Below are 24,473 nucleotides of genomic sequence, written 5' to 3' on the forward strand. Positions count from 1 at the left end.
AGAAGGTTATGGGGAGAACTAACAGAGGTGTTCAAAATTATGAGGGGTTTTGACAGAGCAAATAGGGAGAAACTGTTTCCTTTGGCAACTTGGTCAGTGACCAGAGGTCATCGATTTAAAATAAAATCAAACGAACTAGAGGGAAATTGAGGAGAAATCTTTTCACACAGATGTTTGTGAAGATCTGGAACGCACTTCCTGAAAGGAGCTTTCAAAAGGTAATGGGACAAGTAATTGAAGAGGATTAATTTGCAGGGTGATGGGGATAAAAGTTGGGATGTGGGACTAAATTGCACTGCTCTTCCAAACAGCTAGCAAAGGCAAGATAGACTGAATGGCCTCCTTCTGTGCTGTAAGATTCTATGGTTCTTTGATTTAGCCATAATCTTCCAAAGCTCTCTTGATTCAGGAAATTGTCCTTTTAGATTGGAACTGGAGGAGGCCATTCAGCCCCTCGAGCCTTTTACACAGGAACAGGAGGCCATTTAGCCCCTCGAGCCTGTCACATCGGAACAGGAGGCGGCCATTTAGCAACTGGAGCCTGTTAAATAGCACGAGAAAGGGACCATTCCGGCCGTCGAACCTGTTACGTTGGAACAGAAGGAGGCCATTTCGTCCCTTGAGCCTGTAACATAACAACAGGCGGCGGTCATTCAATCGCTCAAGCCTGTTTTTTCGGAACAGAAGGAGGTCATTCAGCCCCTCGAGCCTGTTACATAGGAAAAGGTGAAGGTCATTCAGTGCCTGGAGCCTGTTTGCTGGTGGTGCACTGCTCAGATCTGTGCACCTGTGTTGACGTTTATGGTTAAGTTAAAAAAAATCCTTCCCCATTGATTTCTTATTTAAATGATGCATTAGGACCGTAACTGGCAGGGTTCGAACCTGCAAAATGAAACCCCAGTGGAATTCACCGTTTGTCCACGATTAGGAGCAAGACAGTAGGGAAGTGAGATGATGGCGGTGGATGGGGACCGGCTGATCCTCTCCAGGGGGAAGATGGCGGTGTATTGAAATGATGGCGGTGGATGGGGACCGGTTGATTCTCTCCAGGGGGAGGAAGGCGGTGGATTGAGATGATGGCGTTGGAAGGGGACCGGTTGATCCTCTCCGGGGGAATATGGCGGTAGATTGAAATGATGGAGGTGGATGGGGACCGTTTGATCCTCTCCAGGGGGAGGATGGCGGTGGATTGAGATAATGGCGGTGGATGGGGACCGTTTGATCCTCTCCGGGGGAATATGGCGGTGGATTGAGATGATGGCGGTGGATGGGGACCGGTTGATCCTCTCCAGGGGGAGCATGGCGTTGGATTGAGATGATGGCGGTGGATGGGGACCGGTTGATCCTCTCCAGGGGGAGGATGGCGGTGGATTGAGATGATGGCGGTGGATGGGGACCGGTTGATCTTCTCCAGACCCCTGAACGCTCCCATCAGTCACCTCGCGACCACGCCCCTCGACACACGTCACACTCGCGCTGTTGCCGTGTTACTAACGACACACATGACAGCTTAAACCGCCGCACGCGTTTAAAAATCAGGAGCCACGTGACCCCTGTGCGGGTGTGGGGCGGTGTTCGTGGGCTGGGCCGGGCACCTGATTATTGGACAGAGATGTCAATCAGGTTTGACCCAATGGCATGGACCGACTCTATGGTGGCGGGGGGAGAGGGCGTTTATTGCTGCCGAGTCCGCAGCGCGCATGACCAGCCGCGCCGCCCCCGATCATCGGATGGTCCCAAGGGGGAGTGGGAAGAGGGAAAATGACAGAGAGCCCGTTACTTTAATCAGTGAAGGGCGTGGGGTGGGGGAAAAGGAGAATGAGATGGAGCCCCTTACATTTATCAGTGATGGGTGGGATGGGGGGAAGAGGGAGAACGACAGAGACTTCAATAACATTAATTTCCAGCAACTATCCTGCAACCTAATTTTCTGAGTCTGGCCCTCACTGTTGTTGTTTGTTTTTTATACTACTGTTTTCACAACACGGGAGGGTCTAAATCATTGGGGGTAAAATTGGACACTGGCAGCGGGCGTAAAATATTCGGAATCGCTTTTCCCGCCACTTACACCATTCACCTGATATTGAGCTGTATTGAATTCAATGGGACTGTATAACGGGTCAGCCATGAGAAACCGCTACTTTTTCGTCCACGCCCATGTTCAATTTCACCCCATTCAGCGTGTAAGAGCGTCCAAGACCATAGACTTCCCTACAAATTAGAGGGGAGGTGGTTGTCCATAACTTGGAGAGGATGCAGAAAGGATTTCCCAGAACCGTACCAGGGATGAGGGACTTCAGTTATGTAGCGAAACTGGAGAAGCTGGGGTTGTTCTCCTTGGAGCAGGATAAGGGGAGATTTAATCGAGGAGTTTTGATTGGGTCGATAGGGAGAAACTGTTTCCACTGGCAGGAGGGTCGGTAACCAGAGGGCGCAGAGTGATGATAATTGGCAAAGAAGCCAGGGGGAGATGAGTGGAATTTTCTTTACGCAGCGAGTTGTTCTGATCTGGAACCGAATACCTGAAAGGGCGGTGGAAGCAGATTCGTGTTTAAAATCTACCCCAATGACTCTGTGTATAACTGATGCTCTCTCTGTCCAGTCGGTCCCAGTGAAATAAAGCAGTTTAGTGATGTTCAAAATAGAATCGGATCAATAATTGTAAAGGAGAAAGTTTGCAGGGCCATGGGGAAAGTGCAGGGGAGCGGGACTAAATGGATCGCTCTTTTAAAGAGCCAGCACAGACACCAGGGGCCGAATGGCCTCCTTCTGTGCAGTTTGATTCAAATCAATGGGGTGATTGTAAATCGAAGCATTTACATCATTTGAGCATTTAATAGAAAATTTAACCCGCATCAAACCCACGTGAATCAGCTGGTAGGAAGAGTAAAGGGAACCCGAGGTTTCGGGTTTTGCCCCACACGAACTTTGTATGTCAGTAACATTTAGCGGAAGAGGTGACAGCGAGGTTGATGTGCGCTGACACTTCCTGGAGGCTCCACTCAGATTGTGTCGAGCGGACAGCAAAGAGGGGAGATCAGCCAAATCCCCGAGTACCAGAGTCCTGACTGGGGACAGGGAGAGCAAGGCGGGGAGATCAGCCGAATCACTGAGTATCAGCGTCTTCACTGGTGACCGGGAGAGCAAGGCGCGGAGATCAGCCGAATCCCCGAGTATCAGAGTCCTGACTGGGGACAGGGAGAGCAAGGCGGGGAGATCAGCCGAATCACCGAGTACCAGCGTCTTCACTGGTGACCGGGAGAGCAAGGCGCGGAGATCAGCCGAATCCCCGAGTATCAGAGCCTTCAGTGGGGACAGGAGCCGTGCGGACCGGATCTCATGTCGCTTCAGTCTTTTCAATGGATGAATTGGGTGAGTGACTGAGAATGTCTCAGAGTGGGGGATTATTTCGAAGGAAACACATTTCTACATTAAGTGCACAGCTCGTCGCACACACGGTTCTGGGTAGAAACCAGATGGTGATCAGAATTAAAGATAAAACCTTATGCAGAGAATGAATCAACACCAAATGCGGGTGATCCCATTATTCTCAGGTGAATGTTAGGGTCGAATTGAAACCCAGAGCTACTTTAATCAGAACACAGTGGGATTGAATAAACCTTCTGGTAAAAAAAAACAAATTGAAGGGGGAACTGAGTGCGTCTCAAAATGTCTGCCCCTGAGTGACACAAATTAAAAGCAACATGCTGAAACTTGCAGAGACAGAGGCGAACGGTTTCCATTTGTGGGAACTCACTTCCTCCAGCTTTTTATCGATAAGAGAAAGAGGTTTTTGCACTTTTCACGTTGTCTGCCCTTGCTATGTCTGATTCAACGTTTGATATGGACACGTGTCTTCTGGCAATTTAACTTGTTAAATACCTGTCTGTGTAGGATTTTAGATTTGGTTGATGGTTAAAGGTTAGATTTCATCATCCTGCTGCTTCTCCCCAACAGAAAATACACACAGGTACTCAGTCACTCACTTATATACAGAGGCATCCTCTGTCTCCCTCTCTGATGCGCATACTCACTCAGATATGGAGAGCCATTTTCTCTCTCTCTCTCTCTCTTCCTCTCACATACGCACACATTCAGTCAGTCCCTCACTGATACACTGTGTGTCTCCCTCCATCACATATGCACGCACCTGCTCAGAGTCACTCAGAAAAACAGAGCCATTTTCTCTTTCTCTCTCCTCTCTCTGCCTCTCACATACGCACACACTCAGTCAGTCCCTTACTGATACACTTTGTGTCTCCCTCCATCACATTACCACACACCTGCTCAGAGTCACTCAGATATACAGATGCATCCTCCCTCTCTCTCTTTGTCTCTCTCATACACACGCACTCACTCAGTTGTTCACTGATACACTATGTATCTGGCTCCCTCACATAAACACACATTCAGAGTCTCACAGTTATACAGAGGCATCCATTCTCTCTCTCATACTCACACAATCCTCAGTTGCCCACTGATAAAATCTGTTTCGCTCTCCCTCTCTCTCATATGCACACATACACATTCAGATTCATTCATTGATATAGATAAGTAAGCACTTCCCCTATCTCTCTCTATGAAACACACAAAGAGTCACTGACTGATGTACACACGCCTCCTCTCTCTCTCATATGGTGCACTGCCATCGTTTGGGGTCGGTGCCCTCGAGTGCCTGCCCCGCCTCTTGTGTAAGGAACAGTAAACTGTCATCCTGTGGTAACACAGTGTCCTCCCCGCCCCGTTGTGTCAGGCACGGTACAACGTCATCCTTTGGTGACACCGTGCCCTCACTAAAGTGTGAGTCCTTCGATCATATCCATTGTGTTTGGAGAGTGGCCCCGAGAAATCTTTCAACTCCAATTCCCCATCAACTACTGATATTTTTGGAGATAGTGATTTTATTTATCCTAAAACTAAGAGTAGGCCATATTTGTTTACACATTCTACTTCAAATCATTCACTTACTGATCCTGATTTTCTCTGATCAGAGATATTTTATTACAGGCATGTGAATGAGTTGTAATCTATCGTCCAGTTGTGTACATCAATGACCATTTATAGCAAAATAGAAACAAGTTAATTGCTGAGAGCTTCTATTTTCTTTTGTTCTCTTAAATATGGTCAAAGTTCCCTCCACATTCCCACACTGAGGTGTTGTTATTATAGTTAATATCTATTTGAGGGTAAAGTATTCTGATTAAAATGTCTCACTTGTCGTTACAAACGTTCCGTCCCCACCCACACATACCAGCACTTTGGAATTTGCAGCTAACTGGAGACACATCCAGTCTCTGAGTCAGGAAATGTCAATTCAAGACGGTTGGAAACCCAGTCCACAGCTGTCAACAGGACTTTTACTCATCGGAGTGTCCACAATAAACAGTAACACTCACAGCAAGGGAAACCCCTTCTTTCTATGATAAATCAGTCCCATGTTATGTTATATAATTATTCAGTGAAGTGAACTCTCTACAATAGTGACACTTCCCAGTCACGGTGTTGGGGCAGTACAGCTGCCTTCTGTGGGTAGAACCATGTCGCTGAGGATATTGTCCCATCAACTCTCCCTGTTTGTCGATGATGCCACTAAAATACACTTGGAAACTAGGAGTCTGGCCCCTCGATGAAGTTCAGCCAGAAAATATAAAGGAATGGCCACTGATTCACAAATAGCAAATGTGATCCTAAAAACAGGGGCAGCACATGTAGAAGGAATTGCCTCTAATTGTGGCTGGACAATGAAACGATCACATATTGTGGTCGGGGTGGTAAAGAGACATGGAATGTGGGAACAGAGTTCATCAAACAGTGTGTTTATTCAATCAAATATTTGATATTCAATCGTTTCAGATTCAATTCCTTTTATTTTAATTCAATATTAAAGGAAAAGTGTATTTTGCATTCGACTTCACATCGTCAATATTGGTCTCATTTTCTCCCCTGCCATAATTAGATCTCCAGGTGAATGACAGAGTGATTGAGAAACGTCCACAGCTGGAAGTAAACAGGGATTGTAGACTGATGAACAACAGCATGTTAAACAGCACAGGATTGTGAGAGCAACAACCAGAGAGAACCCTTCCGATTCAAAGAGCTTCCAAAGTTCGACTGGGGAGAAAGGTAAGAGAAAGTCCCATTTCCTCAGATAAACACTGTTCCTGTAGACAGTCCACAAAGGTTACAAGGTAAGGGGGGAAATGTTGAGAATGAGACTGGGAGAGTCTGATCACCGAGTACAATTATCCAGCATGAGGCCGTGCAATGAAATGTGAAGTGAGATCAGTTTCTGTCTCAAAACACACAGTCACAAATTAATCTTGTTTGTATTTTAGAGTGAAGGGGTTTGATCTAAGAGGTGACTCCATTCTGAGGCAGAGCCCAGCAGATAAACTGTGTCTCCCCGCCCCCAGCACCAACTCGGAAATAACCCACCATTATCGCCCCGATAATATCGATATTGCACTGTATGTTAATGCAGTAGCAAACACTGTTACCGAATTCAAATATATTTCATATCCAAATATCAAAATCAGTCCTCTTACAATTCTGAACTGGTTGGTGGGTTTTACTTAATGTTATTTCCCATCAGTAAGTCTATTTCTGGATATCACAATTGGAGTTGAAATAAATGATAATTTAAATATAAATTGGTGATAAAATAATACGTAAATTGTATTCTAATATTGATTTGTAAAATTTTTCCATTTGATTATTTTTTGTGTTGTCAGAATAAATGTTCCGGGTGATCACCTGATCCATCTCCCGGCCTCGGCCGAGGGTTCTTTTTATTCAACTGAAAGCGATGTTTCTCCAGATACAATCTAGATTCATTTCCGTGCACTTTCAATACATTTACCTGATTATTATGGGGACCTGCTTCTGGCAGAAAATATAAACACCGACTTTCATCCCTTTTAACACTAACTGGAGGTTCCAGAAATGTGGTTGGTCCAAATTTTGTAACATTCCAGATGTACAAAGAATGTGACGATCAGATGTTTTGCCATCGAATTCAGTATTGTGGCAGTAATTTAAATGGTCCCTGTTAACTGTTACAGGTTTAGATGGCTTAAGACAATCAGATTTACAGAGCAGACGGGGTCTGTTTTTAACAATGTGACTATTTTATCGATGTCCTTCTGTAGATGCGGTGCTGCTTAATATTCTGAGAAGCTCGAACTGATAGTGAATTCAGTAAATCCCCAGTATCTGGTCTTGTGGTGTAAAAAATCCGTTACTGGAATCGCAGCTTCATGGGTAGAAAAAGTGTCTGAAAGTTTAGGGTTAATCTTCATCTTAACTGAACTCCAAGTACGTGATGGTGGTTTTTGTTATTTCCGGTTGAGTTATTTTCGTTGAGTGATTTCCTGTATTGCCAGGGAAACAATCTGTCAGATCTCAGTACAAGAGGCGTTGGTTCCAATTTATATCCGAAAGACCATGAAACATTCATTTTGAACTCCTATCGATATATTCTGACCATGAAACATTCAGTGTAAACTCCTATCGATATATTCTGACCATGAAACATTCAGTGTAAACGCCTATCTATATATTTAGACCATGAAACATTCAGTGTAAACTCCTATCGATATATTCAGGCCATGACACGTTCAGTGTAAACTCCTATCGATATATTCAGACCATAAAACATTCAATGTAAACTCCTATCGATATATTCAGACCATGATACATTCAGTGTAAACTACTATCTACATATTCAGACCATGAAACATTCAGTGTAAACTCCTATCTATATATTTTTAGTGTAACATTGAGCACTGTTGCCTTTGCTGATTATAATATTCAATAACCTTTTAAGTGTTCTGTTATATATTTCAGAAATCTTATATCAGTAAATTTAAATTCATAATTCCTCATTACTTTAATTTAGGCAAATGTTACGCAGTAAGGATTTTTTATTAACACTTTGACATTTCACCAAATATTTCAAACTGAAATGTATGGCCTGATTTGTTACTGTTCTCTAGATATTACATTTCTAAACTTCCAGTTTAAGCTGAACAATTCTCAAAACTAGTCATCTGTTTTTTCTGTTTATGATCTTAAAGGAAAGTTTGGAAAACTGCAAAACAGTTTTGCACTGATCAGTAAAGAAGGTTTCTGTAGTTGAACTCTGAGTAACTTATTGAACTAAACTTCCCCATTTATAGAACATATCTTCTGGCAACACGCAGAGAGGGAAGGGATCGTGTCCTTTAATGGGGTGGTTTTAAAACCGTTACATTTTTCCGTGAAAAGTTGCTTACATCTTGTCCAAACGATATAGATCTGAAGCCTGAAATATAGAGTTTGTAAAACGTGCAGTTTATTGGGATAAAAAGCTGTGGCCTTTCAGTGGGATTTTCTTTTCCAGCTGAAGTGTGTGTCCCTCGGTCACATCCATTGTGTCTGGAGTGTGGCCCTGGTAAATCTTTCAACTCCAATTCGCCAGGAACTACTGATATTTTTAGTGATTTGATTTATCCTAAAACTAAGAGTGGGCCATATTTCATTAAACATTCTACTTTAAATCATTTGATTACTAATCCTGATTTTCTCTAAACAGAGATATTTTATTACAGCCATGAGAATGAGATGTAACCTGTTGTACAGTTGTCTACATGAATGACCATTTTTAGCAAAATAGAAAAAAATTAATTGCTGAGAGCTTTTATTTTCTCTTGTTCTCTTAAATATGGTCAACGTTCCCTCCACATTCCCACTCTGAGGTGTTGTTATTGCAGTTAATACCTATTTGACAGTTAAATATTCTTATTATAATGTCTCACTTGTAGTTACAAACGTTCCCACACCCACATGCCAAAACTTTGGAATTTGCAGCTAACTGGAGACACACCCAGCCTCTGAGTCAGGAATTGTCAATTCAAGACGGTTGGAAACCCAGTCCACAACTGTCAACAGGACTTTTACTCATCGGAGTGTCCACACTAAACAGTAATACTCACAGCAGGGGACACCTCTTCTTTCTGTGATAAATCCGTCCCATGTTATGTTATTTTGTGTAAATATTCAGTGAAGTGAACTCACTACAATAGTCCCACTTCCCAGTCACGATGTTGGGGCAGTACAGCTGCCTTCTGAGGGTAGAACCATGTCACTGAGGATATTGTCCTATCAACTCTCCCTGTTTGTCGATGATGCCATTCAAATGCACTTGGAAAATAGGAGTCTGGCCCCTGGATGGAGTTCAGCCAGAAAATATAAAGGAATGTTCACTGATTCACAAATAGCAAATGTGATCCTAAAAACAGGGGTGGGGCATGGAGAAGGAATTGTCTCGAACTGGGGCTGGAGAATGAAACGATCACATATTGTGGTCGGAGTGGTAAAGAGACATGGAATGTTGGAACAGAGTTCATCAAACAGTGTTTATTCAATCAAATATTTATAGTTTTTCAAATGTTTAAGTTTCAATTACTTTTATTTTAATTCAACATTAGAGGGCAACTGTATATTACATTCTCCTTCACACCATCAATATTGGTCTCATTTTCTGCCCTGTCATAATTAGAGCACCCGGTGAATGGCCGAGTGATTGAGAAAAGTCCACAGCTGGAAGTATACAGGGATTGTCGACTGAGGAGCAACAGCAGGTGAACCAGCACATGATTGTGAGAGCAGCAACCAGAGACAACCCTTCCGATTCAAAGAGCTTCCATCGATCGAATGGGGAGAAAGGTAAGAGAAAGTCCCATTTCCTCAGATAAACACTGGTCCTCTAGACAGCCCACAAAGGTTACAAGGTAAGGGGGGAAATGGTGAGAATGAGACTGGGAGAGTCTGATCACCGAGTACAATTATCCAGCATGAGGCCGTGTAAAGAAACGTGAAATGAGATGTTTCTGTCTCAAAACACACAGTTACAAATGAATCTTGTGTGTGTTTTAGAGTGAAGGGGTTTGATCTAAGAGGTGACTCCATTCTGAGGCAGAGCCCAGCAGATATACAGTGCCTCCACCCCCTCCCCGCCACCCTCCAACCCCACCCCGACCCAGCACCAACTCGGAAAGACACCACCTTCATGGCCCCGATAATATCGATATTAGGCTGTGTGTTCAGGTAGTACCAGACAGTGTTATTGAATTCAAATATATTTCATATCCAACTATCAAAATCAATCATCTTACAATTCTGCACTGGAAACTGAGTTTTACTTAATGTTATTTCGTATTAGTAAATCTATTTCAGCATTTCACAATTACGGTTGAATTAAATGATAATTTAAATATAAGCTGGTGATAAAATGATACGTAAATCGTATTCTGATAATGATTTGTCAAATTTCTTCCAATTGATTATTTTGTGTGTTGTCAGAATAAATGTTCTGGGTGATCACCTGATCCAGCTCACGGCCTCGGCCGAGGGTTCTTTCTATTAAACTGAGAGTGATTTTTTTCCACATACAATCTGGATTCATTTCCGTGCTCTTTCAACACAATTATTATGGGGACCTGCTTTTAGCAGAAAATATAAACACTGTCTTTCAGCCCTTTAAACACTAACTGGAGTTTGCCGAAATGACGCTTATCCAAATTTTGTAACATTCCAGATGTATAAAGAATGTGACGATCAGATGTTTCGCTCTCGAATCCAATATTGTGGCAGTAATTTAAACGGTCACTGTTAACAGTTACAGGTTTAGATGGTTCAAGACAATCAGATTTTCAGAGCAGACAGGGTCTGTTTTTAATAATGTGACTGTTTTATCCATGTCCTTCTGTAGATGCGGTGCTGCTTAATGTTCTGTAGGGCTGGCACTGATAGTGAATTCACTAAATCCCCACTATCCGGTCTTGTGGTGTAAAAAAATCCGTTATTGGAATCGCAGCTTCATGGTTCGAAGAAGTGTCTGAATGTTCAGGGTTAATCTTCATCTGAACTAAACTCCCAATACGATGGTGGTTTTTGTTATTTCCGTTTCGTTATTTTCGTTGAATGATTTCCTCTGTTGCCAGGGTAACAATCTGTCAGATCTCAGTACAAGAGGCGTTGGTTCAAATTTATATCCGAAAGGGAGGGAAGGGGATCAGGATCAGACTGTGCGGAGAGTGTCTGGGACTGGGGAGGGAGGGGGATCAGGATCAGACCGTGCGGGGAGTGTCTGGGACTGGGGGAGGGAGGGAGGGGGATCAGGATCAGACCGTGCGGGGAGTGTGTGGGACTGGGGGAGGGAGGGAGGGGGATCAGGATCAGACCATGCGGGGAGTGTCTGGGACTGGGGAGCGAGGGGGATCAGGGTCAGACCGTGCGGGGAGTGTCTGGGACTGTGGGAGGGAGGGAGGGGGATCAGGATCAGACTGTGCGGGGAGTGTCAGGGACTGGGGGAGGGAGGGAGGGGGATCAGGATCAGACCATGCGGGGAGTGTCTGGGACTGGGGAGGGAGGGGGATCAGGATCAGACTGTGCGGAGAGTGTCTGAGACTGGGGAGGCAGGGGGATCAGGATCAGACTGTGCAGGGAGTGTCTGGGACTGGGGGAGAGAGGGAGCGGGATCAGGATCAGACCGTGCGGGGAGTGTCTGGGACTGGGGGAGGGAGGGGGATCAGGATCAGACCGTGCGGGGAGTGTCTGGGACTGGGGGAGGGATGGAGGGGGATCAGGATCAGACCGTGCGGGGAGTGTGTGGGACTGGGGGTGGCAGGGAGGGGGATCAGTATCAGACAGTGCCGGGAGTGTCTGGGACTGTGGGAGGGAGGGAGGTGGATCAGGATCAGACTGTGCAGGGAGTGTCTGGGACTGGGGGAGGGAGGGAGCGGGATCAGGTTCAGACCGTGCGGGGAGTGACTGGGACTGGGGGAGGGAGTGTGGTTTTTGGGAGGTGTATGTGTGAGTGACGGTTGAGGGTGGAGGACATGTGATTGAGGGTGGAGGGTGGGTGACGTGAGTGAGGGTGGAGCGAGGAGGCTGTGTGAGTGATGGAGGTGGTGATATGTGAGTGAGGCTGGAGGGAGATGGATGTGAGTGAGGGTGGAGGGAGGTGAATGTGTGATTAACTGTGGATTGAGGAGGATGTGTGATTGAGGGTTGAGAGAGAGGGATGTGAGTGATGTTGGATGTAGAGCGATGTGAGGGGGAGGGAGGGAGGTGTGAGTGAGGGTGGATGGAGTGGGATGTATGAGTGACGGTGGAACGAGTTGGATGTGTGAGTGATGTTAGAGGGTGTGGGATGTCACTGAGGGTAGGGAGTGTGAGATAAGGTGGAGGGAGATGCATGTGAATGAGGGTTGTGTGTTTGGGATGTGCAAGTGAGGATGGACGGAGGGCGATGTGTGAGTGAGAGTGGAGGAAAGGTGATGTGTGAGTATCGGTGGACTGAGCGGGATGTGTGGTTGAGGATGCAGGGAGGGGGATTTGCGTGATGGTGGAGGGAGGTGGATGTGAGTGAGGGTGCAGACAGGGGGATATGTGAGTGAGGGTGGAGGTTGTGGGATGTGAGTGTGGAGGGAGGGGGATGTGACAGTGATGGTGGAGGGAGGCGAATGTGTGAGTGAGTGTTGCGGAAGGAGTGTGTGTGTGGGTGTAGGATAAGGAGGGAGATGTGTGAGTCAGGGTGGAGGGAGGGAAATGTAATTGAGGGTGCAGTGAAAGTGATGTGAGTGAGAGTGGAGGGAGGGAAATGTGAGTGAGGGTGGAGGGATGGGGATGTGAGTGAGGTTGATAGGGGTGACGTGAGTGAAGGGGAGTGAGGGGTTTGTGTGTGATGGTGGGGGGAGGGTGATGTGAGTGTGGATGGAGGGAGGGTGATGTGTGATTAAGAGTGGAGTGAGGTGTTTGTGGGTGAGAAGGGAGGGAGGGGATGTGAGTGTGGGTGGGGGATGTGAGTTAGAAAGGAGGGAGGGCATGTTAGTGAGCGTGGAGTGAGGGGTATGTGTGTAGTGTGGTGGGAGGGGGACGTGAGTGAAGGTGTAGGGAAGGGGCTGTGAGTAAGAATTCGAGAAGGGTGATGTGTGTCAGGGTGGAGAGACGGTGATGTGAGTGAGAAGGGAGGGAGGGGATGTGAGTGTGGGTGGTGGGTGGGGGATGTGAGTTAGAAAGGAGGGAGGGCATGTTAGTGAGCGTGGAGTGAGGGGTATGTGTGTAAGTGTGGTGGGAGGGGGACGTGAGTGAAGGTGTAGGGAAGGGGCTGTGTGTAAGATTTCGAGAAGGGTGATGTGTGTCAGGGTGGAGGGACGGTGATGTGAGTGAGAAGGGAGGGAGGGGGATGTGAGTGAGGATGGTTTGAGGGGGATGCTTGTGAGTGTGGAGGGAGAGTGATATGTGTGAGGGTCGGGGATGATTTGTGAGTGAGGGTGGAGGGAGGGGGATGTGAGTGAGGGTGGAGAGAGTTGATTTGTGAGTGAGGGTGGATGGAGGAGGATGTAAGTGGGGTTGGTGGAAGGGCTAAGTGACTGAGGTTGGAGGGCGGGGTATATGAGTGATGGTGGATGGTGAACAACATGACTGAGTGTTGGTTTAGTTAGTTCGGGAAGAAGGAGGAGTATGTGAGTGAGTGTGGAGGGAGTGGAATGTGAGTGAGCATGTAGTGAGGGGATGTTCATGAGTGTGGAATCTGGGAATGTGTGAGTGAGGTCGGAGGGAGGGTGACGTGAATGAGGGTAGAGGAAGGGTGACGTTGGTGAGGGTGCAGGGAGTTGGATGTGTGAGTAATGGGGTGGGAGAGGGAAGTATGTGTGAGTGTGGAGGGAGGGGGACGTGAGTGAAGGTGGAGTTAGGGGATGTGAGTGAGGGTGGAGGGACGGATATATGAGTGAGTGTGGTGGGAGTAGGATTTGAGTGAGGGTGGAGGGAAAGGGATGTGAGTGATAGTGGAGGGATGGGACGTGTGAGTGAGAGTGGAGGGAGAGTGATGTATGAATGAGGGTGGAATGAAGGGTATATGAGTGCGGGTGAAGGTGATGTGTTTGAGAGTGAGTGTGGAGGAACGGGATGTGAGTGAGGGTGGAGGGAGTGTGAAGAGAGTGAGGGTGGAAGAAGGGGTTTTGAGTGAGGATGGAGGGAGGGGAATATGTGTGTTTGGAGGGAGGAGTTTGTTATTGAGGGTGGAGGGAGTGGATGTCGATTGAGTGTGTAGGGAGGGGTTGTGAGTGAGGGTGGAGGGAGGGGGATGTGAGTGATGTTGGAGGGACGGGGAGGTGAGTGACGATAATGAGATGTTAATGTGAATGATGGTTGTGGGAGTGGGATGTGTGAGTGAGGTTGGTGGGATGGTGTGGGAGAGAAGCTGGAGAGAGAGAGATCTGAATTAGGATGGAGGGAGGGGGATGTGTGAGTGAGGCTGGAGGGAGAGGGATGTGAGTGAGGATGGAGGGAGGTGATTGTGTGAGTGAATGTGGAGTGAGGGGGATGTTTGATTAAGTGTGTAGGGAGGCAGATGTGAGTGATGTTGGATGTGGGGCGATGTGAGTGAGCATGGTGGGGAAGGGATGTGAGTGAGGGTGGAGGGAGGGAGATGTGTATTAGGGGGCGGGAGTGGGATGTCTGAGTTTGGTTTTTGGGAGGGGATTGTGTGAGTGACGTTTGAGGGTGGGGGGCGTGTGATTGAGGGTAGAGAGTGGGTGACGTGAGTGAGGGTGGACGGAGGAGGCTGTATGAGTGATGGAGGAGGGGGATATTGAGTGAGGCTGGAGGGAGAGGAATGTGAGTGAGGGTGGAGGGAGATAAATGTGTGAGTGACTGTGTGATTGAGGGTCGAGCGAGGGGAATGTGAGTGATTTTGGACGTAGGGCAATGTGAGAGAGGGTAGCGGGAGGGGGATGTGAGTGAGGGTGGAGGGGTGGGATGTGTGAGTGACGGTGGAACGAGGTGAATATGTGAGTGATGGTGGAGGGTGGGGGATGTGAATCAGTGTGGAGGGAGGGGCATGTGTCAGTGAGGGTGGAGGGAGGTGGATGTGTTGGTGGAGGTGGAGTGAGTGTTGTGGAAGGGGTTGTGGGTGGGGTGGGGGGTTAGGGAGGGAGATGTGTGAGTGTCGGTGAAGGTTGAATGAGGGTGGAGTGAAGGGGATGTGAATGAGGGTGGAGGGAGTGGAAGTCGAGTGAGGGTCTAGGGAAGGGATGTCAGTGAGGTTGGAGGGAGGGTGTTGTGAGTGAGGATGGAGGGAGGGGGATGAGAGTAAGTGCAGAGGGAGCTGATATTCAGTAAGGGTGGAGGGAAGGGTTTGTGAGTGAGGGTGGAGGGAAGGGGTTGTGAGTGAGGGTGGAGGGAGAGTGATTTGAGTGTGGGTGGAGCGAAAGTGGGTGTGAGCAAGGGTGGAGGGAGGGGTATGTGTGTGTGGCTGGACAGAAGTGAATGTGAGTGAGAGTGGAGTGAGGGGTATGTGAGTGAGAGTGGAGGGAAGGCGATGTGAAATAAGGTGGAGAGATAGGGATATAAGTGAGTGTTGAAGGAGTATGATGTGAGTGAGAGTGGAGTGAGGGGTATGTGAGTGAATGTGGAGGAAGGGGGATGTGATTGAGGGTGCAGGGAGGGGTATGTGTGTGAGGGTGGAGGGAGGGGGATGTGTGAGGGTAGAGGGTGGGGTATTAAGTGAGAGTGGAAAGAGGCTAAATGTGGGTGAGAGTGCAGGGAGAGGGATGTGAAAGAGGATGGAGAGATGGGGATGTGGGTGAATGTGGAGGGAGGGGCATGAGAGTGACTGCGTTGTCCCTCTCTCTGGGCCCGGGAAAGTTTGGTAGCTCCGGGAATTGTGGTTGTGGCTCAGAGAAATCTCCCCCTCCCTGAACCCTGGGCCTCAGTCAGTTTGGAGCTGCACTCCCGCTCACCCCGCCTGGTCTCACTGCCTGGTCTCACAGCCCAGTCCATGCCCTGGGTTACCTAATAAGAACGTAAGAAATAGGAGCAGGGGTGGGCCACAAGGCTCCTCGATCCTGCTCTGCCATTCAACTCCACTTTCCCGTCTGATCCCCATAGCCCTTGATTCCCTTAGAGTCCAAAAATTTATCCATCTAAGCCTTGAATATAGTCAACGACTGACCATCCACAAGTCCCTGGGGAAAAGAAAATCCATAGGTTCACAACCCTCTGAATGAAGATATTTCCCCTCCTCTCAGTCCTAAATGTCTGACCCCGTATCCTGAGAATATGCCCCTTGTTCTGGACTATCCATCCAGGGGAAACAACCTCTCAGCATCTACCCTGTCAAAAACCCTCAGAATCTTATATGATTCAATGAGATCACCTCTCACTATTCGAAACTCCAGAGAGTATAGGCCCATTCTACTCAATCTCTCCTCATAGGAGAACCCTCTCATCCCAGGAATCATTCCAGTGAACCTTTGTTGCTGTGCCTGTAAGACAATACACCCTTCCTTAGATAAGGAGACCAAAACTGTACACAGTACTCCAGGTGAGGTCTCACCAGACCCCTGTACAATTGTAGGAAGACTTCCTTACAATAAAGGCCAACATGCCATTTGCCTTCATAATTGTTTGCTGCACCTGTATGTTAACTTTTTGTGTTTCTTGTACGAGGACACCCAGATCTCTCTGAACACTAATATTTAATAGTTTCTCACCATTTAAAACTTATTCAGTTTTTCTTTTCTTCTTACAAAAGTGAATAACCTCACATTTCCCCACATTATATTCCATCTGCCACTTTCTTGCCCACTCACTGAACCTGTCCATACCCCTTTGCAGACTCTTTATGTCCTCCTCATAGCTAACTTTCCCAACTAGCTTTGTATTGTCAGCAAACTTGGATACATTGCACTCGGTACCTTCATCTAAGTTATCAATATATATTGTAAATAGCTGAGGCCCAAGGATTGATCCTTGTGTCACTCCACCAGTTACAGCCTGCCAACCTGAAAATGACCCGTTTATCCCTACTTTCTGTTTTCTGTCCGTTAACCAATTCTCAATCCTCAATATTACCTCCAACCCAATGAGCCCTTATCTTGTGTAACAAACTCTAATGTGGTAACTTATCGAATGCCTTTGAAAATCCAAATACACAACATCCACTGGTTCCCCTTTATCTGGACTGCCAGTTTCATCCTCAAACAACTCCAATACAGATTGTCATCAACGAGTGAATTCCGCCCTTTCTGTTGCTTCAAAACTAGCGGGGGTGGTGCTGTGAAAGGGACCAGGCTCTGATTGGCGGGTGGGGGTATCAATCACTTGTTTTGAACCAATAGAAGGGGCGGACTCCGTGAGGGACATTAATTTCTGCAGCGAGGAAAAGTGCAGATTAGATTCTCCTTCACACCGTCAATATTGGTCTCATTTTCTGCCCTGCCATAATTAGATCTCCGGTGAATGATGGAGTGATTGAGAAAAGTCCACAGCTGGAAGTAAACAGGGATTGTAGACTGAGGAACAACAGCAGGGGAATCAGCACAGGATTGTGAGAGCAGCAACCAGAGAGAACCCTTCCGATTCAAAGAGCTTCCAGAGATCGACTGGGGAGAAAGGTAAGAGAAAGTCCCATTTCCTCAGATAAACACTGGTCTTGTTGACAGTCCACAAAGGTTACAAGGTAAGGGGGGAAATGGTGAGAATGAGACTGGGAGAGTCTGATCACCAAGTACAATTATCCAGCATGAGGCCGTGTAATGAAACGTGAAGTGAGATCAGTTTCTGTCTCAAAACACACAGTCACAAATTAATCTTGTTTGTATTTTAGAGTGAAGGGGTTTGATCTAAGAGGTAACTCCATTCTGAGGCAGAGCCCAGCAGATCTCCAGTGTCTCCCCGTCCCCAGCACCAACTCGGAAAGAACCCACCTTTCTGTCTCCCATGATGTGAATATTACACTGTGTGTTAATGTAGTACCAGACAGCGTTAATGAATTCAAGTATATTTCAGATCCAACTATCAAAATAAATCATCTGACAATTCTGAACTGGATACTTAATGTTATTTCCTATCAGTAAATCTATTTCTGGATTTCACAATTACTGTTGAATTAAATGATAATTTAAATACAAACTTGTGAGAAACTGATACGTAAATCGGATTCTTATAATAATTTTTAAAATTTCTTCCAATTGATTATTTTGTCTGTTGTCAGAATAAATGTTCTGGGTGATCACTTATCCATCTCCCGGCCTCGGCCGAGGGTTCTTTTTATTAAACTGAGAGTGAAGTTTGTCCCGATACAATCCAGATTCATTTCCGTGCTCTTTCAACACAATCACCTGATTATTATGGGGACCTGCTTTTGGCAGAAAATATAAACAGGTCTTTCAGCCCTTTAAACACTAACTGGAGTTTGCGGAAATATTGTTCATCCAAATGTTGTAACATGTACAAAGAATGTGACGATCAGATGTTTCGCCATCGAATTCAGTATTGTGGCAGTAATTTAAATGGTCACTGTTAACAGTTACAGGTTTAGATGGTATAAGACAATCAGATTTTCAGAGCAGACGTGGTCTGTTTTTAACAATGTGACTATTTTATCGATGTCCTTCTGTAGGTGCTGCTTAATGTTCTGTCGAGCTCAAACTGCTGGTGAATTCACTAAATCCCCATTATCAGGCCTTGTGATGTAAAAAATCCGTTATTGGAATCGCAGCTTCATGGTTAGAAAAAGTGTCTGAATGTTCAGGGTTAATCTTCATCTTAACTAAACTCCAAACACGTGATGGTGGTTTTCGTTATGTCCTTTTCAGCAACTATCGTTGAGTGAGTTCCTCTATGCCAGGTGAACAATCTGTCAGATCTCAGTACAAGAGGCGTTGTTTCCAAATTATATCCGAAAGACCATGAAACGTTCAGTGTAAACTCCTATCTATATATTCAGAACCTGACACGTTCAGTGTAAACGCCTATCTGTCTATTCAGACTATGAAACAGTCAGTGTAAACTCCTATCTACATATTCAGACCATGAAACAATCAGTGTAAACTCCTATCTATGTATTCAGACCATGAAACATTCAGTGTAAACTCCTATCTATATATTCAGACCATGAAACATTCAGTGTAAACTCCTATCTATATATTCAGACCATGAAACATTCAATATAAACTCCTATCTATGTATTCGGCATACCAGGAGTAGGGACATCGTCTGGATACGATGAAAACATTTTAAGAGTTGCTTTTACTCCAGAAGAATAATATTATAATACAGCAGTAGGTTGTGTAGATATATATAATTCATAAGACTTCCTGTTGCCATGGTTTAATGATCATTTTCTGAAATCGATAACTCCTGCGTGAATACTTTTTTAATGGAGATTATTATTCCACCAGTTATTCAGTCCTCCCAGCACTGCTGGCACTGTAGTGAACATTCACACATGTCCTCCTCCCATTCTGGCCTGTTTCAACAAACAGTGAGAACACATTCCAGTTCATCTATGCCAGTGTGAGCAAGGCCATCGAGATGCACTAGTAATGAATTAAAAGTCTTATTTCCAACGCACACTTCCTGTAAGTGTCACACTTAATGCTGCACTCGTCTCCTGTCACATTCACTCGCTGTTACACATCAAACTTCATAATTCAGAAATTAAACTTGGAGTATAACCTCTCGCTCCCTGTCAGTGGCGTATGGGTGTGGGGCCGGGTCAGTTGTGTGTGTGTGTGGGGCCGGGTCAGTAGGGTGTGGATGTTGGGCTGTGTCAGTGGCGTTTGGTTGTGGGGCCGGGTCAGTGGGGTATGGTTGTGGGGCTGGGTCAGAGATGTATGGGTGTGGGACTGGGTCAATGGGGTTTGGGTTTGGGGCCGGATCAGTGGGGTGTGGGTGTGGGGCCGGGTCAGTGGGGCGTGGGTGTGGGGCCGGGTCATAGATGTATGGTTGTGGTACCTGGTCAGTGAGGTATGGGTGTGGGGCCGGGTCAGGTGGGTATGGGTGTGGGGCCGTGTCAGTGAGGGATGGGTATGGGGCCGGGTCAGGTGGGTATGGGTGTGGGGCCGTGTCAGTGAGGTATGGGTGTGTGGCCGGGTCAAATGGGTATGGGTGTGGGGTCGTGTCAGTGAGGGATGAGTATGGTGCCGGGTCAGGTGGGTATGGGTGTGGGGCCGTTTCAGTGAGGTATGGGTGTGGGGCCGGGTCAGGTGGGTATGGGTGTGGGGCCGTGTCAGTGAGGTATGGGTGTGGGGCCGGGTCAAATGGGTATGGGTGTGGGGTCGTGTCAGTGAGGGATGAGTATGGGGCCGGGTCAGGTGGGTATGGGTGTGGGGCCGTGTCAGTGAGGTATGGGTGTGGGGCCGGGTCAAATGGGTATGGGTGTGGGGCCATGTCAGTGAGGTATGGGTGTGGGTCCGGCTCAGGTGGGTATGGGTGTGGGGCCGTGTCAGTGAGGGGTGGGTATGGGGCCGGGTCAGGTGGGTATGGGTGTGGGGCCGTGTCAGTGAGGTATGGGTGTGGGGCCGGGTCAAATGCGTATGGGTGTGGGGCCGGGTCAGATGGGTATGGGTGTGTGGCCGTGTCAGGGGGTATGGGTGTGGGTCCGGGTCAAATGGGTAATGGTGTGGGGCCAGGTCAGTGAGGTTTGGGTGTGGGTCCGGATCAGAGGGGTATGGGTGTGGGGCCAGGTCAGTGAGGTATGGGTGTGGGTCCGGATCAGAGGGGTATGGGTGTGGGGCCAGGTCAATGGGGTGTGGGTGTGGGTCCGGATCAGAGGGGTATTGGTGTGGGGCCAGGTCAATGGGGTGTGGGTGTGCGAGGCCGGATCAGTGGGATATGGGCACGGTGCCGGGTCGGTTCGGAATGGGTGTGAGGCTAGTTCAGTCGGGTATGGGTTTGGGGCCGAGTCAATGGAGTGTGAGCGCGGGGCCGTGTCGGTGGGGTGTGAATTTTGGGCCGGATCGTGGGGTGTGGGCGCTGGGCCGGGTCAGTGGGGTGTAGGATTGGGGCCTGATCGGTGGGGTGCGGGTTTGGGGCCGTGTCAGTGGGGTACGGATGTGGGGCCAAATCAGTGGGGCGTGGGCACGGGGCCGTGTAGGTGGGGTGTTCGTTTGGGGCCGTGTGGGTGGGGTATGGGCGCGGGGCCGTGTTGGTGGGTTGTGGGCGCGGGGTCGTGTCGGTGGGGTGTGGGCGCGGAATTATATTTGTAGGACGGTGGAACAGCAGCGTATGAACTGTACAGGGTCGATGAGAAGGCAATCTCCAGGTAACAGAGCCTCACTGCAAAGAAAATATGTTTTTAAGGAGAAGGCCGATAAACACGAGGGAGAAAGATAGAAGGATATACTGATAGAGTGAGATGCAAGAGGGAGGTTGGAGGCTGACGAGGTGCAGAAACTCCGGCATGGTTCAGTTGGGCCCAATGGCCTATTTCTGTGCTGTACATCCTGCATAATTCTACGTAAAATAAAGGGAATTGACGAGGCTGCGTTTTCTGCAGCAGTTTTGTAGAATGCGAATATCGGAATCTTTTCTCTCATTCTGTAGTCTGGAACACGTGAACTCTTCGAGTGGAACGGAGAGATTCTAGTCGCCCAGTCAGAGAGTTATGTGATGCACAAGTGAAATGAGTTTAACTTGTTCTATAACATTAAACCACCAATGAGACTTTTGTATTACAGACGAGAGGGTTTGATCAAAGAGACACGCCCAGTTTGACACGTGGGTGAATAGGTGGACTCGTGCATCTCGATCTCTTCCTCCAACGCCTCTCCTCCATTGTCCAGCTCAGTGGGGCTCCCCTCGCTTGGTTCCAACTATAACCTTTGACTCCCTTGTTAATCAGGAATCTATTCAACTCAAAATATTTAAATGGAGAGAGATATTAAAAATATTTAATGACCCTGCCTCCACCACTCACTGGGGAAGGGATTCCACAGACTCACAACCCTCTGAGAGAAAACATTTCTCCTCATCTCCGACTTGAATGGGAGACCCCTTATTTTTAAACTGTGGCCCCCTAGTTCTAGTCTCTCCCACAAGGGGAAACATCCTCTCAGCATCTACCCCTTCTAGTCTCCTCAGGATCTTATATGTTTAAATAAGATCACCTCTCATTCTTCTAAACTCCAATGTATACAGGCCCAACTTGTCCAACTTTCCTCATAAGATAACCCCCTCATCCCAGGAATCAGTCGAGTGAACCTTCTCTGAACCGCCTACAAAGCAGTTATGTCCTTTCCCAAATAAGGAGACCAAAACTGCACACAGTATTCGAGATGTGGTCTCGCCAATGCCCTGAACAACTATAGCAAAACATCTCAACTTTTACATTCCATTCCCCTTGCAATAAATGGCAACATTCCATGTGCCTTCCGAATCACTTGCTGTACCTGCATACTAATTTTTTGTGATTCATGTACTAGGACACCCAGATCCCTCTGGACCTCAGAGTTCTGCAATCTCTCTCCATTTAAATAATATACTGCTTTTCTAATCCTTGTGGACAAGTTCATATTATCCAACATTATACTCCATCTCCCTAATTTTTCCCTACTCACTTAACCTATCCCTATCGCTTTGCAGACTCCTTATGTCGTCTTCACAAATTACTTTCCTACCTCCCTTTGTGTCATCAGCAAATTTAACAACCATACATTAGGTCCCTTCATCCAAGTATAATTGTATAAATGCAGAGATTAGACAAGCGTGTAAGAAAGGCATAGTGGTCTTCATGGGGGACTTTAACCTTCACATAGATTGGGAAAAGCAGACTAGCAACTGTCAGAAAGGTAGTGAATTTCTTGCGTGTGTCCGGGATAGTTTTCTACTGCAGTATGTTCAAGAGGCAACAAGGGGCAAACCATACTGGATTTAGTAATGAGTAATTAACTAGATTTAGTTAACGGCTTAACTGTGTGTGAACATCGATCCAATAGTGATCATAACATGAACAAATTCAATGTAGTGTTTGAAAGGAAAAAAAGTGAATCAGCTGCTAAGATTCCAGACTTGGGCAAGGCCGATTTCAATGGAATGAGACAGAGACTGTCCACAGTAAACTGGGCAAATCTGTTAATAGGTAAAACGACTGATGATCAGTGGGAAATGTTTAAAGAAACATTGAACGTGATCGAGAATCGGTTTATACCCATGAGGGGCAAGAACTCTACTTGACAAAAAAAAAGCCATGGACAACTAAAGAGGTAAGGGATAGTATAAGACATAAGGAAAGGGCATACAAAAAGGCAAAAAATGGCACAGATCCTGGCGAATGGGAAAGATACAAAGATCAACAAAGTGTCACAAAACAGATAGTAAGAGCTACAAAAAGAGAGTATGAAAAGAAACTCACAAGGGATATCAAAACCAATACGAAGAACATTGATAGTTATATTAGGAAAAAGAGGGTGGTCAGGAGCAGTGTTGGCCCCTTAAAAACTGAAAGTCAGGATATTGCCATTGACAATGGGGAAATGGCGGACATGTTAAACAATTACTTTGCGTCAGTATTTACAGTCGAAAAAGAGGATAGCATGCTGGAAATCCCAAGAAAACGTATATTGAATCGGGGACAGGGACTCGATAAAATTAACATAAGTAAAGCAACAGTAATGAAGAAAATAATAGCACTAAAGAGCGCCAAATCCCCAGGACCAGATGGTTTCCATCCCAGGGTTTTAAAGGAAGGAGGTGAGCACATTGTGGATGCCCTAATTATAATCTTTCAAAGTTCTCTAGATTCAGGAACTGTCCCTCCAGGTTGGAAAATTGCACATGTCACTCCGCTTTTTAAGAAAGAAGAGAGAGGGAAACCGGAGAAATATAGACCAGTTAGCCTCACATCTGTTGTGGGGAAAATGCTGGAGTCTATAATTAAGGATAGGATGACTGAACACATCGAGAACTTTCAGTTAATCAGTGAGAGCCAGCATGGATGTGTGAAATGTCGGTCGTGCCTGACAAACCTGATTGAATTTTTTGAAGAGGTGACTAAAGTAGTGGACAGGGGAAGGTCAATGGGTGTTATTTATTTGGACTTCCAGAAGGCATGTGTTAAGGTCCCACATAAGAGAATGTTAGCTTAGATAGAAGCTCATGGAATCGGGGGAAAAGTACGGACTTGGTTAGGAAGTTGGCTGAGCGAAAGGCGATAGAGAGTAGGGATAATGGGTAGGTACTCACATTGGCAGGATGTGACGAGTGGAGTCCCGCAGGGATCTGTCTTGGGACCTCAATTATTCACAATATTTATTAACGACTTAGATGAAGGCATAGAAAGTCTCATATCTAAGTTTGCCGATGACACAAAGATTGGTGGCATTGTAAGCAGTGTAGATGAAAACATAAAATTGCATAGGGATATTAATAGATTAGGTGAATGGGCAAAACTGTGGCAAATGGAATTCAATGTAGACAAATGTGAGGTCATCCACTTTGGATCAAAAAAGGATAGTACAGGGTACTTTCTAAATGGTAAAAAGTTAAAAACAGTGGATGTCCAAAGGGACCTCGGGGTTCAGGTACATAGTTCATTGAAGTATCATAAACAGGTGCAGAAAATAATCAAGAGAGCAAATGGAATGCTGGCCTTTATATCTAGAGGACCAGAGTACAAGGGGGCAGAAGTTATGCTGCAGCTA

At 46.6% G+C, this 24,473-nt stretch overlaps 1 protein-coding gene across 1 annotated transcript in view; it reads left to right on the forward strand.

The window, feature by feature from the left end:
- The first annotated feature begins 2,788 nt into the window (after positions 1–2,788).
- The window catches only part of LOC137314007 (uncharacterized), a 56,820-nt gene continuing 35,135 nt past the window's right edge, over positions 2,789–24,473 (forward strand). Inside the window, 4 exon segments of the mRNA XM_067979693.1 lie at positions 2,789–3,372; positions 5,957–6,123; positions 9,539–9,705; positions 17,279–17,444. The gene's annotated coding sequence lies outside the window, so the exon portion shown is untranslated.

Source organism: Heptranchias perlo, unplaced genomic scaffold (assembly GCF_035084215.1).
Source record: "Heptranchias perlo isolate sHepPer1 unplaced genomic scaffold, sHepPer1.hap1 HAP1_SCAFFOLD_50, whole genome shotgun sequence".
Lineage (NCBI taxonomy): Eukaryota > Metazoa > Chordata > Chondrichthyes > Hexanchiformes > Hexanchidae > Heptranchias > Heptranchias perlo.